At 42.9% G+C, this 15,779-nt stretch overlaps 1 pseudogene; it reads right to left on the bottom strand.

Moving 5' to 3' along the window:
- Positions 1–7,567: 7,567 nt before the first annotated feature.
- On the bottom strand, positions 7,568–9,597 carry LOC102481152 (histone H3.3-like; annotated as a pseudogene).
- Positions 9,598–15,779: the final 6,182 nt, after the last annotated feature.

Raw genomic sequence — 15,779 nt, 5'->3', positions numbered from 1 at the left:
GAGACAGAGGGAGAGAAAATAAGAAAGCATCCCCAGGGGAATGGCCATGCCACAATCCCTTCTCTCCCATTTTCCTCTCTGGATTTTGGACACACATGCACACATGCCTGCCATGTTTTATCAAGCTATCATGTCTGGGATGCAAACCAGACCATGTAGGATCTAGCCACCTTAACTACCACACCATTTGCTGACCCAAGGTATAATATATTTAAAGTGAAAAAATTAAACTGTATTGAATGAAGATTTGAAAAAAAAGGGAAAATATTGTGTTCATAAATGTAATTTATATTACAAATATAACAATTTCCCCAAATTAATTTATAAATTCAATGAAACTCCAGTTAAAAGCTATTGAGGGGCCAGCAGATGGCGTGGAGGTTAAGACACTGGAATCCCACATGGTCAAGTCCTGGGCCTGATAGCTTGCTCTCTCATTTTCTTTCTCTCTCTTTTTCTGTCTCTCTCTGGTGAGCATGCATGCCCTGTAGCAAATTAAAAATGATAATAATAATAAATACAAATCAAATAAATAGTTCTTAAGAAATAATTTTAAAAGTTATTGAATTACCTCAGGTACTTAACAAACTTACATGATATGTATGTAAGAATAAAGATAATACAGAAATAGCTCAGCCAATTTTAACAAACAGAGGGAGGAAGCAGAATAAAGAAGAGAGAGTTGCTCTTACCACAAAGTCTTGGTGGTAAAGGGAGTATGGTATTGCTACAGGAATAAGCAAACAGTGCAGAACAAAATAAAGATCTCAAAACAGATCTATTTTTATGTATAAAAACCTGACTTATGGTAGAGATAGAACCACAAAATAGTGGTTTAAAAAAAGGGAATCTGGGGAACCAGCAATTAGCGTAATGGCTATGTTGCTGGACTCCCACGTAGTCGACCGCAGTTCACGTCCCGGACCCGGTGGCTTAAAACTCACGCCGGGCGCGTGTGCATGCGTGCCCAAGATCACAAGAGGAGAATGGAGGAGAAGGGATTGCGGCATGGCCGTCCCCCCTGGGGGGTGATTTCTCGCTTTCTGTCTCTATGTCTCTCTCTGTCTGTCTGGAGAGTGCACGCGCCCTATAGTGAAAACCTCTCAAAAAAAAAAGTGAATCTGAAGTGTTGGTGGTGCAATCCAGCTTGCTCACTCTTTAAAGAAAAATAAAAATGTCAACTTATAACATATTCAAAGGTTAGCTCCAGATGAAAATGTTGAATATCTATGTGACCTTAGGGCAGGAAAGCCCATATCATATGGCAGAAATATGATGGATTTAGTTGTATCAAAATGACACATTTTCTTTTAATGAGATTTACAGATGGCTTAATGAAAGTTTGGGAGAATATATTTATGACCAATAAGGGATGCACACTTAGATTATACAGGGATCTCATGCAAATAAACAGGAACAGAAAGAAATCTATTGAGTAAGTTAAATAAATAAGAGGAATCCCAAACTGTTATTAAATATATGAAAAGATTCTCAAACTCATCAATGATCAGAAAAATGAGATAACTCTTTATATGCATTAAATTGGCACAACATAAATTAATACGTCAGCTAGTTTACAAGAAAAGAGAAACCAAATATGTACTATTACTGGGTATAAAAGTGGTGTAGCCATTTTGAAGAGTATCCTGTCTGTCATTGACGACATAATGTCCACCCTCGGGCACAGCAATCCCACTTCTGGGTACAAGCCATGAAGAAACCTGTGCATGTGACTATGAAGGAACACATAGGAGAACATTTATTGCACAACTTGTTTGAATAACAAGTAGTTGGAAGAAACCTAGGGGTCCAAACTACTAGAAGAAAACTTGTCCAAAAAACTTCATGATGTTAAATTTGGCAATGATTTCAAACATACAGTCAAAATAGACAAGTGGGACCACATCAAACTAAAAAAACTTTTGGCATCAAAGGACATAATTAACAGAATAAAAAGTCAACCTACAAAATAGCCAACATAGTTTCCAAATTATATATCTGATAAGGGATTAATATCCAGAATATATAAAGGACTCCTACAACACAACAACATAAAATTAAATAACCTGATTACAAAATGGGCATGGAACTTGAGTAGATCTTTCTCTAAAAATGACACACAAACAGAGGCTGGCAGTTGGCGTGGTGGTTATGGATGCTGGACTCCCACATGGTTGACTGTGGTTCGAGTCCTGGACCTGCCGGCTTACTTTCTTACTTTCTCTTTCTCTCTAGTCCTATTCCTTTCTGATTGAATTAAAAAATAAGTAAATAGGGACCAGCAATTGGCGTAATGACTATATTACTGGACTCCCATGTAGTCAACCACGGTTTGAGTCCTGGGCCGGGTGGCTTAAACTCATGCCGGGCGCTTGTGCATGTGTACCCAAGATCTCGAGAGGAAATGAAGGATAAGGGATTGTAGTGTGGCTATCCCCCTGGGGGGTGGTTTCTCATTTTCTGTCTCTCTGTCTCTCTCTGTCTCTCTGGCAAGCACACATGCCCTATAGCAAAAACCTCTCCAAAATAAATAAATAAATAAAGTTAAATATTTTTTAAAAATCTTTAAAAAAATAGAATGATACACAAATGGCCATGAACCATATAAAAAGATGCTCAACATCACTAATCATCAGAGAAATGCAAACCAAATGTCAATGGAGGTATTACTTCACACCTGTTAAGATGGCTGACAATGAAAAATGAAAACGCACAGAAAATAGCTAGTGCAGGCAAGGATGGAGAAACGGGAACTTTGTGCCCCGTTAGTAGGATTAGAAAGTGATGCAACCACTGAAAAACATTATGAAGTTTCCTCAGAAAAATTAGAAATAGAACTATTGATTTAGCAACTCCACCTCTGGGTAGAGAGCCAAAAGGATTAAAAGTAGGTTTTGAAGAGATATTTGTATATCCAAGTTCTTCGCAGCACTATTCACAGGGGTCAAGAGGTAGAAGCAACCCAAATGTCCATCAGTAAATGAATAAATGTGATGTAACCATACAATGGAACATTATTCAGCTTTAAAAAGAAAGAAAATCCTGTTACATACTGCAAGACAGATTAACCTTGAGGACATTATACAAAGTGAAACAATCCAGTCACAAAAAGACAAATACTGTAAGATTCCTTTGATATGAAGTATCTGAATAGTCAAATTCATGAGACAGAAAGAGAGATGGTGGTTGTCAGGGGCCAGGATGAAGGGGGAAAGGGAGTTGTTTAATCAGTATAGAGTTTCACATTTGCAAGATAAGAAAGTTCTGAAAATTGCTTACACAACACTGTGAATATACTATACTGCACTTTACATTTAAAAATGGCTAAAAAGGAAAATTTTTTTATCATGGTAAAAACACGTGGCAAATTTATCTTAACCATTTTTTAAGGGTACATTACAGTAGAGTTAGCATATGCACATTGTTATACAATAGATATTTAGAACTCTTTTGTCTTGCATGACTGAAAACCTATGTCCATCAAACAATTCCTAATACTACTCCCCTAGTTAAGATGGAAAGTTTTATGTTGTGTGATTAAAACTAACAACAACAAAGTACTTGAGGGAATAAAATGAGAGAAGTTTTATAGCTCAAAACTACTGTTGTAAATAGAGAACACATAACTCTGGGCAAATTAGTTAAGTTTTATGAGTTTCTTCATTTGAAAAATAATGGGTTTAAAGTAGTATCTATCCTACCTACTTCTCATGATTGTTGGCCTGATGAACAAAATTAGAAATACAGGGAACCAGCAGTTAGCGTAATGGCTATGTTGCTAGACTCCCATGTAGTCGACCGCGGTTTGCATCTCGGACCCGGTGCCTTAAAACTCACGCCGGGCGCGTGTGCGTGCGTGCCCAAGATCCCGAGAGGAGAATGGAGGAGAAGGGATTGCAGCGTGACCATCCCCCCCGGGGGGTGATTTCTCGCTTTCTGTCTCTATGTATCTGTCTGTCTGGCAAGCGCACGCGCCCTATAGCGAAAATCTCTCAAAAAAAAAATTAGAAATACGACAGTAAGTTGTGTTTTGGACAGAATTGTAAAATGTTTATCACTGTGATGAGTGCCAGGTTGGGGCAGAGGAGCAATCAGAAAGTTGTGGGTTATTTGGCCTCTCCTGCTGGCCTCACCATCTGCCTGGTTGGAAGAAGCCTCTACCCACCAATTTCTAGGGCTAAGGGAACCAGGTCACATCACTGAGCCTCAGGCCTCTTCCCTGAGGTCTAGGAGGCTTGAGGCTCTCTTAGGACAAAGGATCCAAGGGACAGGCAACACCTCTGAAGCATGCTACAATGAGATGGTATCCTGAGATCAAGATGACTCCAATCAGAGGGAGAAAGTGATATTCTCTTCTTCAGCTCCCTGCTACCCAGGCCTCAGTGCCTCCTCCCCTGGCCTCCCAGCACCAGAGCAGTCTGGCTTCCTTGTCTTCAGTTCAACTCACCTCAACTAACCTGTGTGCACACCTTATAATTTGCAAAGGGCTTTTTCCTTGACTGTCCCAATACGACTAGGAGCGGATGATATTAGCTTCTTTTCATGGCTGCAGAAGCAGGCACGGAAGGAGAAAGTGGTCACAGGTCTAAAAATATGGCATATTGAGGACGCAAGTCTTGAATTGCTCCTATTCAAATCCTGTGTACGTTCTAGCCTATTGGGCTATTCCAGTGTACAGAGATATCTTCCTGCCATTAGGTGCAGGCCATAGTGAGGAAGCCTCTACTTCCCAGTCCCTGCTCTCAGGTGCACCCTGCCTGAAACCGACCTCTGCCACCTCCACGCTGGCTATTTTCCATTTTGGGGGGTTTCGCTCAATGAAAAGATCTTACTTTGGGAACCAGCAGTTAGCGTAATGGCTATGTCGCTGGATTCCCACGTAGTCGACTGCGGTTTGCGTCCTGGACCCGGTGGCTTAGAACTCACACCGGGCGAGTGCGTGCCCAAGATCCTGAGAGGAGAATGGAGGAGAAGGAATTGGGGCGTGACCATCCCCCCTGGGGAGTGATTTCTTCTGTCTGGCAAGCGCACGCGCCCTATAGCGAAAACCTCTCCAAAAAAAAAGGTCTTACTTCCCTATAACTTCCAGACCTCTATGGGCTTTAAAAGGATCTACGTGGCTAGAATGGCAGGCTTCTGCCCTCTCCTGGTGAATCATGGGCATTGCCCTGACAGCTGTAACAGCCGTTGAATTCCACTAAATCTGGTTCTTCTTTGAGATAATTTTCTTTCTTGAGGATTAGTATTCTGAGCATTTTTTTTTCTCAGCTCGTATTGTCTGAACAGAATACAAATTATGATACTATGAGCATCAGACTAACATTCAGAAAACCTGAGTTTGAACCATTTGTCTTTTGTGGGATAGTGGGCAAATCTAGATTCTTTGGACCTCAGTCCCTTAATTGTAAAATGGGTATAATAATATCTATCTCTTGGAGTGGGCGTGAGGACTGAGAGATAATATGTATCTGAGAGTGTCATAGGACCGAGGCCAAGGAGAGTCCCAGTTAATATTTTGATACTCATGGTTTTGCAGTGTTTTTCCTATTCCTTCATGTCCGAAGACCTCCTGAATTCTTTCTTTTTTCCTTTGAAATTTTTGCCTTAGGGCATGTGTGCTCACCAGAAAGAGAGAGAGACAGAGAGAGTGAGAGGGAAAGTGAGAAATTACCACCCAGAGGGGATGGCCATACCACAATCTCTCCTGCATTCTCCTCATAGGATCTCAGCCACGCACATACACACACACCTGGCATGATTTTCAAGCCACCAGGTCCAGAACCTGAATTGGGAGTTCAGCAACGTAACCACTAAGCCATCTGCTGCTCCCCACCCCCCCGAATTCAGTTCTAGTGTTTCAAAGAATCATAGAATTGGGGGGTAGTTAAAAACAGGCCACAAAGTGGTTTTAAGAGGTTCCTTATTAAGCACATTAAGAGCAGCCAGCAGCCTCCCCATTATTCAAAAACAGCTGCCCCCAAATCTCACCCCATGTCTTCATAAAGGGCTTCCAGTGGGAAGCTCACCATCTCGGGAAGCAGCCAATTCCCTTCTTAGCCAGCTCTGCCTGGAAGCAGGTGCACTCTGTCTTGTGGGAGAGGCTTGACCAAACCTGTGAGGGCAGGGGGCAGGTGTGGGGCATATGCTATTTTTTGCCAGAATCCATTTGCCTGAGTTTTTAGTAAGCTCATGTAAATAGGAGGTTGCATGGTTTTGCATTTATTGAAATATTTCATTCTTGAGTTCTACATTGGAGTTTCTCTGGAGTAATGAACTCCTACGTTACCATGCAGGTGTGCTTAAGTGGCTCTTTCTGGCCACTGCTGCTTGGTACAAAGCCTGACTCAGCTGGTTGACACCTATTGCACAGAGATGAGAGCTACGATTGGTGAGAGGTCATTTGCCGTAGGTAAGGGAAGGGTAGGTAAGGACTTAGGACAGTGGGAAGGTCAGCTGTGGGCATCTGGGAGGAAGGATGCACAGAGCAGGTGGCTTGAGAAGCCTTCAGAAAGGAGCTTATAGAAGCAAGGAGGGGCTGACTTCAGTTCTTTCAGTTTTGGCAAAGGAGCTGCTGAAAATCATCCCATACTCAGCCTTTGCTACTTGTGGGGCAGGTTTTACATCCCTGGATTAAGAAATCACACAGTCTGGAAGCCTATGTATCTTAGCTGCCCATGACCCTGGCCACTCTCACCCAAAGTTCAATCTGAGAGTCAACTATGTCCTGCAGCTCCTGACATTCTTACTGAATCTGAGTCCATGCCCTCTGGGAGGAAGGGAAAAGGAATGCTAGAATGGGGAACTACAGGATTCTCCATTCTCTCCTCTTAGTTGTATGTGCAGGGACAACATTTCACTATGTGTGGGATCTCTAGATGTAATTACTTCTGCATGTTCTATTTGCCCTGCTTCAGTGTGTGTACCTTGAAGCAGGAACTGAGACCAATTGACTCATGCCTCTAGAGCCTCACATAACGCCTGACATATGACAAGGGCTCAAAAGGGGGTGTTGGATTTGAATGAACAGCAAGTCATCTGAATAGTTTGAAGTTCGAAACTTGACATGGTTTAGTCTAGTGGTTCTCAAACTTAAATGCCCACAGAATCATCTTGAAAACTTAAAAAAAGCAAATTATATTAGTACCTTAGTCTCTTCTCAGGCCAATTATGTCAAAATCTCTGCTATTTAGTTTTTCATGATTAAATTCCGTGATATGTTTTATCACTTGAGGGCATGCTACAGTGAATCTTTTTAGAAAACTGGCATTACTTTTTAAAGCATAATATTTAGCTATTATGTGTGTTATCATATAATGCATTTCTTTTATTATTTTTCAATTTGACCAGAAAGAGATAGAGACAGAGAGGCAGAAAGAGGGAGAGTGAGAAAGCAAGTCACCAGGTCCAGGACTGAAACCTCAATCCCACCTCAGTGGAAGTCCAGTGCCGTAACCATTACGCCACCTGCTGGCCCTATAATGCATTGAATCCACATGTACGAAATATATAGAACTTTAAAGTTTGTTTGTTTTTTAGTTTAATGCATTTTAATAGCAAACTTACAGGAACAGCACAGAAGACAGATAACACTAAAAACATGTATTTGCATGTAGGACAACTCAGAAAAGCATAGTGAATGGATGGAATCTATTCTACAAACACCATTTAGTTGCCATCAATAAGAAATTTACTTGTTTTTAAAAAATCCAAATATTGGCATTGTCCAGAAAAATTTAAACTGTCCAGGTTTATTTATAATCGTTATAAAGTTGAACTGCTGAAACTTGTTCACCGAAACATTTTGACTTATGTTAATGCTTTACATCCCTGCATTTATATTAAAAATCCACACACAAATGAAAATGGAAAAACTGCCAATATCCAATTTCTGTCCCCTATTTTCCACTTGCAATTATATGCTTAGGTACCTTTTGACCCCATGGGGGGAAGAAATCGAACATTCAAAACAACCAATAACAGGAAAAAGAGAAAAAAAATTTTTTTAGAATGAAATATTTCCCATCATAGTGGATTCTTAAGCACGTTCTCCACATATGCAGCGTGCTAGCTGGATGTCTTTTGGCATGGATAGCACACAGGTTGGTATCTTCAAAAAGGCCAACCACGTAGGCCTCACTTGCCTCTTGCAAAGCACCAATAGCTGCACTCTGAAAGCGCTGACGTGCTTTGAAATCCTGAGCAATTTCTCGCACCAGACGCTGGAAAGGAAGTTTGCGAATCAGAAGTTCAGTGGCCTCCTGATAACGTCTAATTTCACGGAGTGCCGCAGTACTCGGCCTGTAACGATGAGGTTTCTTCACCCCTCCAGTAAAGGGCGCACTCTTGCGAGCGGCTTTTGTAGCCAGTTGCTTCCTGGGTGCTTACCATGGTGGATTTGTGGGCTGTCTGCTTTGTAGGAGCCAGGGTAAAGAGAACTCCTCACTTACCCCCTTCTTTGGCTGGAGCTCGGCGAGCTAGAGGTGGCGCTGGCAGTGGAGAGCGACGGCTGAACTTTAAAGTTTTTAAAATAGTAATCTGTAGCTATCAAGGGCTGGACAATGGTGCAGTAGTAAAGCATGATGTTTTTGTTTTGTTTTGTTTTGTTTTGTTTTGGAGAGATTTTCACTGTAGGGCGCGTGCGCTCGCCAGACAGACAGAGAGAGACATAGAGACAGAAAGCGAGAAATCACCCCCCAGGGGGGATGGTCACGCCGCAATCCCTTCTCCTCCAGTCTCCTCTCCGATCTTGGGCACCCACGCACATGCGCCCGACGTGAGTTTTAAGCCACCGGGTCCGGGACATGAACCGCGGTCAACTACGTGGGAGTCCAGCGACATAGCCATTACGCTAACTGCTGGTTCCCAAGCATGATGTTTTGCAAGGCTAACTCACACAGGAAGGTCCAGGTTCATGTCTGGAGACCCCCTGAATACACCAGGAGCACACACACATGCCTGAAATTGAGGGCAGAATGATGCTATGGGTAGATCACAGCATCAGGACCCTGATGGGAGTGCTAGCTCTCTGTCTCTCTCACATAGAAGAAATAAATAAATAAATAAACTTTTAAAACTAAAGAAAAAAATAACTGGGAGCTAGAGAAAGAGAAAGTTCATTTTCGCCGTCTATTCAGAGGCTTGCCTACTTGTGGAATAACAAAAGATTCAGAGAACTATCATGGTGGTTGAGTGGAATATCCTTTTTAAAGAAGATAAACCAAAAGAGAGTTGGGAGAGAAGAAAGCCCTCCCCCCACCCCCTGCCTGAGTTACAGTGTAACACCTTTTTGAAAATGAGTATCTATCTAGAAGTCCTTACATTTAAATGGAGCAAGGGTGATGAAAAGTTAAGGGTGGGTTGTAATTAGATGGAAATGACTGCTAAGAGAAGTTAACTGATAGCATCTTGCCTGCAAGGACCCAGAGGCATGGAGGTGACAGGGAGGATTTATAGATCACAGGGCTTCAGGACTTGGGCAAGGAGCAGGCAAAGAAGAACCTTGGTACCTGTTCTCCAAGTGTGGTTCTGGACCAGCAGAGTGACCTTATCTGGAAATTTGCTGGGCCAATGACTATGAATTTGCATTGGAGCAAACATCCTGGATGACTTGCAAGCCCAGAAAGGTTAAGAAACTGCCTCCCAGACACCAGCCTCGCCCCATGCAATAATTGCCATGAGCTTTTACATTGAGAGGCTTGATTCTGTTGAGTTGTTGGGAAAGTCATGATGTATTTTTTTCCATGTTTTTCTAAGCAAAACTGCATCATAACTTTTCCATCAACTTAGTAGATCTCTTCTTTCTCACCCCAATAGCCAGTATGTAAGTCTTCCAATGTTTTCAAAACCTTTCTGAGCCCTTTTGACCCTTTCTCTTTATAGGGAAAAGAAAAAACTTAAAAAGAAACGAAGTAGCTGTCATCATGAATCTGAGGCCCAGAGGGAAAGAAGAAAAGATCAAAAGTCAACATCTGTGATTCTGCAAATAGAAAATGAAATGTTTCCCAGGCGCCTGGGAAGTGGATCTAGATTGTTTGCCTGGTCCTCTGTGGTCTCATTTGAGGTGGCTGTACTCAATCCAGCCTTTAAAGGGAACCCCAGAGCTGACCAGCATGGGGAGGCAGTATTGCTCAGCCAACTAAGCTCCCAGGGGAAACTTGAGGTGGACACAGAAAGGCCTGGGGCCAGCAGAAAGGTTTGGAGAGCCCTTTTGCTCACTGGAGACCTTTAGTCAGGAGCAGGATGAAACACCACCTGGAGGTAAGATACTTCGTACCAGTAATGCTCCAATTACCTCCTTTCCCCCTCTCCTCTGAGCCAGTACCTGTCCTTCCTCTATCTGAGGACCAGATCTTTCTGTGACACAGCCAATGATTCAGAGTCCTAAACCAGCCTTCATGCTGGTGTTCCTGTCAAGATGTTTCTCATAGAGAAAAGCCAGTGCTGCGGAGGAATCAAGCAGCTGCATGCTGGGGCAGGTACACACAAGGTGGGCGTGGTCAGGGAGTGAAGGGATTAGTCCCAGAAACTAAGGTCTCCCAGAAATCTTTGTGATCCAGACCTGGGTGAGTTTCCCCATCAAGACTCCTGGAACAGGTAACAGAAGCAAAACTGGCAGATGCTATAACTGGCTTTAGTGGGCTCCTCTTGTGGACCAAACAGAACACTAAGCCTTTGCAAGCTTTCTCCATGTTACTCCTAAGAGGAGCCCTGAGAGGTAGGCAGCTACTTGATTTACCTCTGAGCTTGAGGTTATGAATACCATTCTTAATTTTAAAGAATAAATAAGAGGCAGGGTCAGCAGCTGGAATAGCAAAAGATTCAGAGAAATATCATCGTGGTTGAGTGAAATATCATGTTTAAAGAAGACAAATAAGCCAAAGAGTTGGAGAGAAGCAGCCCAGTTAAGGCGCTGGATTTCCACATTGGCTGACCACAGTTTGAGTCCCAGACCTTGAGACTTGACTTTCACTCTGGGCACACGTGCGTGTATTCCCAAAATTCTGAGAGGAGAATAGAGGAGAAGAGATTGCATGGTGTGGCCATCCCCTCTGAGGGGTGATTTCTCACTTTCCCTCTTGTCGTATCTCTCTGTCTCTCTCCTCTCTGGTGAGTGCATGTGCCCTGTAGCAAAAACCTTTAAATTTTTTTTTTTTTTTTATTAAAAGAGAGGCTTAGGCAGCTGCATGCTGGGGCAGGTACACACAAAGTGGGCGTGGTCAGGGAGTGAAGGGATTAGTCCCAGAAACTAAGGTCTCCCAGAAATCTTTGTGATCCAGACCTGGGTGAGTTTCCCCATCAAGACTCCTGGAACAGGTAACAGAAGCAAAACTGGCAGATGCTATAACTGGCTTTAGTGGGCTCCTCTTGTGGACCAAACAGAACACTAAGCCTTTGCAAGCTTTCTCCATGTTACTCCTAAGAGGAGCCCTGAGAGGTAGGCAGCTACTTGATTTACCTCTGAGCTTGAGGTTATGAATACCATTCTTAATTTTAAAGAATAAATAAGAGGCAGGGTCAGCAGCTGGAATAGCAAAAGATTCAGAGAAATATCATCGTGGTTGAGTGAAATATCATGTTTAAAGAAGACAAATAAGCCAAAGAGTTGGAGAGAAGCAGCCCAGTTAAGGCACTGGATTTCCACATTGGCTGACCACAGTTTGAGTCCCAGACCTTGAGACTTGACTTTCACTCTGGGCACACGTGCGTGTATTCCCAAAATTCTGAGAGGAGAATAGAGGAGAAGAGATTGCATGGTGTGGCCATCCCCTCTGAGGGGTGATTTCTCACTTTCCCTCTTGTCGTATCTCTCTGTCTCTCTCTCCTCTCTGGTGAGTGCATGTGCCCTGTAGCAAAAACCTTTAAATTTTTTTTTTTAATTTAATAAGAGGCAGAGTTTGGAGGGAATCTGAGATTGGTGATCTTTCCCCCACTGTACCTGCCTCTGTACTCAGGGATCAAAAAGCCCCCAACTCAAGTCCCAGCTTTCTAATGAATTCTCTTTGTAACCTTAAGTAACAACCTCTGTTTCTATGAGCCTTGGTTTGCTGGTTTGTAAAAATGGGTATACTATTACTAATAAGCTTCCCTTGTATTTTAAAGTGTTTGTCAAATAGCAAATCCCCAGATGAATACTAGTTTTTCTTCCTTCTTTTTAAAACATTTTTGCCAGAGGACACAGGTACTTACTGGAGAGAGACAAAGAGAGAGAAAAGCAAGAAAGCAACCCCCCATGGGGCATGGTCATGCCACAATCCCTTTTCCCCTCCTGGGATTTTGAAGAAACACACATATGCTCAACATGATTTTCAAGCTTCCAGATCCTAGGCTTCAACTGCAGGCAGCCATATGGGAACCGGCTGTCTTAACCACCAAGCCACCAGCGGGCCCGTTATTACCTTTCAAATGAAAGGCCTGGCCTTGGCACTTGGTGTATATCCTGGAGATGTAAGACTGTGTTAAGATTAAGTCTACTGTAGAGTAGCTTGATCACCCTCAGGCCAGGACTAAGATCTCGGGACTGAAGGACACCTTGGGCAGAGTTCCTGAGTCCATCAGGGGCCATGTGTTTTTGTTCTCCACATCTGTGCTATTTCTCACCATCATATTTGGCTTTCAGGTCTGCGTTCTCTCCTCCATTTAGCCCAAGGACCTCCAATGAGATAGGCTCACCTTGACCCAGACGTAGTTTACTCGTCCCTGCTCTGAATTCTAGCCAAGAGCAAAGATCAGATGACTAGCTTTGGGAACATCAGTCTCTCAGCCCCCTGGCAGTGCTCCCAGTCTGCAAGACTATAAAAACCCAGTGAAATGAGTGTGCTAAGGGAGCCGGAGAATGGTCCCTGAACTCTGCCATGAGGTGTTCTCTCCAGCATGCACCTCCTATCTACGGCCAGGAAAACACACGGCCACAATGGTAGGTAGAGGAGGGCTGTGAGCATTTCATTATCAGGGGCCATGAGCTAGAACCCATGGCATCCTGTCTGGACTCCCAGATTCATGCTTTAATTGCTTCAAAGAAGAGCTCAATGTGACTGAGCAAATTCTTTTCTTTTCTTTTCTTTTTGTTTCTTTTCTTTCTTCTTCTTCATCTTTTTTTTTTTTAACTTCCCTTCCTTCCCTGAGAAAGAAAACAAGAGACCATCAGCAAGATCTCGCTATGCTGTCATCTCGCCCTCCCCACAGCCTCCCATCAGTCAGGGTCATGTGCATGCTGGCTGTCACACTTGGCATGTACAGGTCAGCCCGAGGTCTGATCTTCGGGTCTTCCCATGTGGCTCCAGCATTCCACAGCAGCTCCCTATCACCTGCACCACCACAGCTGGGCCATCAACTCTTCATTTCAAACTCAGTACACTAGCAAAATAAAATCAGACCTGTTCCTGGCTTCAGCATCAGGAGTAGAAACATGTTCTTTCTTCAGATATTCTTTCCTAGATATTTAGGTTACAGTTCTTTTGGGGGGGATAAAACTTTAAATGCTGAAGCTCTTTGACCCTGTCATTCCATCTTCCTGAAGACATACTCAGGGATGTGAACAAAGATGTGCACAGAGGTTTATGATATTATGGTTGTAAACATTTGGAAAAGTGGGGCCAGCAGATGGCATGGTGATGAAGGCATTGGACTCCCACATGGCCGAACCCAGTTTGAGTCTCAGACCTGGCAGCTTGCTTTCTCATTTTCCTTCTCTCTCTCTTTCTCTTTCTGTCTGCCTCTCTCTGATGAATGCATGTGTACTATAGCAAACAAAATAATAATAATAATAATACTTAATAACATGAAATAAATCATAATTAAAATTTCTTTTTAAATGGAAAGAGCATAAATGTTCAACAACAGAGAAACAACTAAACAAGTTATGATACACTTTCATGATGAACCGTTATACCCATTAAAAATTATATTTTCCAAGATTTTTTTTTTGTGCGGAGTAGGGTTTTTACCTTAGGGCAATGCACTTGCTGGGGAGAGAGACACAGTGAAAAAGTGAAAGTGAGAAATCACACCTGCCCCCCTGGGAGGATGGCCATGCTGCAATCCCTTCTCCATTCTCCCCCCAGGATCTTGTATACATATGCACACATGCCTGGCATGATTTTCAAGCCACCCCATTTGGGACTGAAACCACGGTCAGCCATGTGAAAGTCCAGCAATAAAACTGCTATGCCATCTGCTGGCCCTGTTTTCCAAGAATTTTAATAACCAAGAATATATAAGAATCATGTTAAGAGAAACAGTAAAATATAGATGCATAAAATAATAAATAAATAAATTAATTAATTAATATAATAAATTAATTACCTGTGTTATTTCTAACTTTGTTTCCTTGTTTAAATTTTTCTATATTTTTCATATTTTCTTATAAGAATTTAAAAATATATTTGTTAGGGGGAAAACATTTGTTTGGATAAAAGGGGACTCTGTAAACCCCATTCTATTAGTAACCATCATGAAGGATCAGAGGTAACTCCACCAGCCTGCATAAAAAGATCTAAAGGAGGATTGAGCTCTCAAAGCATTGGGTGGACTCAAAAAATCTAGCTTGTGCTTTCTCCCTCTATTTCAGCTTTGCTGTATAACAAACCACCCCAAAATCTAGTAACTAATACCCAAAATAAGTCACCTAGCTGTTGATGATGGGCTCAGTTAGGAGCTCTTTCTGGGCTTAGATAGTCCTGGTTATTCTTACCCAGGCACGCTCACATGTCTGGAGCCTCCTCTGGGCTGATCTGGGCCTCCCTCCAACTGCACTGTTTTCATTTCCTTCCTCCAGGGGACCAGGCTAGATTCCTGTTGGAAAAAGAAGTCTATCCTCAAAGAGATTCATATCTATACCAAGACAGCCCTCCATGGAGCTCAGGACATTCACCCATGTTGGCATCATTTGTGCCCTTTTGCTGCTAGTCCTATGGGCAGAGAAAGAATGTAGTGGAGCTGATGGGACAGTTGGCTGTATATTAGTGTTAGTATGGCCACATTCCAATGACAGAGGTTATCCTTGGAAGTGTTAAGTGCCTCTGGTGGCTATGTATTGTCACCTAAACCAAAAACACTAAGAATTTTCAGTATCCCCTTCCCTGTGCTGTTCTGGGTTAGGGTTGACCACAAGAAAAATTTGTGAGAGTTGAAAGTAAATGTGAAATGGCAGCCATTTTTGTGCCCGAAGGTTGGGGTAGCCTCATGCAAGCTGTTGCTGGTCTTCTGGTTCACCTTGTGGAGTGAGGCAGTAGCTGTGTCCACAGCCCCTCCAGCTGCAGCCAAATCTTCTGCTTCTCCAAATCTTGGGCCAGGTCATGTTTGGCTCTGTGAGACCCCAGCTAATTCTGCGAATCACCTACATCATTGAAAGGGACTGAAGGAAAGAGTTCTGTTTTGTCCCTGAGGGTCCCAGTTTGTCTTGGGGCATTCTGACTTGATTTCACCCCTCCCACTTCACATTCATCTTTTTTTCCCCACTGTTGGTCCTGCTGAGTGAGGTCCAACATTGAACATGGAAACAACTGCCTATGCAGACTGTTTAACCAACTGTTGAGCTCTAATCTCCAAGAGTCTTTGTTCTATATCACTCACAGTGATTCTGCCTTTTTGAGCCAGGCCCAGTAGATATAGTGAGGGGCCCAGTGATGCACACCCAGTGACAGTGACCAGAAGCAGGCCTTGATATCAAGACACATTACAAAGCCCAACTTTCTTCTATGACAGCAGCACCATGTCCTGCTCTTCTCAATCGCTGACATTCAGCATAGTCTGCTCTATAGGGCAATTGGCCCAGTTTCTGT

Source organism: Tupaia chinensis, unplaced genomic scaffold (genome assembly GCF_000334495.1).
Source record: "Tupaia chinensis unplaced genomic scaffold, TupChi_1.0 Scaffold145860_1, whole genome shotgun sequence".
NCBI lineage: Eukaryota > Metazoa > Chordata > Mammalia > Scandentia > Tupaiidae > Tupaia > Tupaia belangeri.
This window is presented reverse-complemented; position numbering and strand designations above follow the sequence as displayed.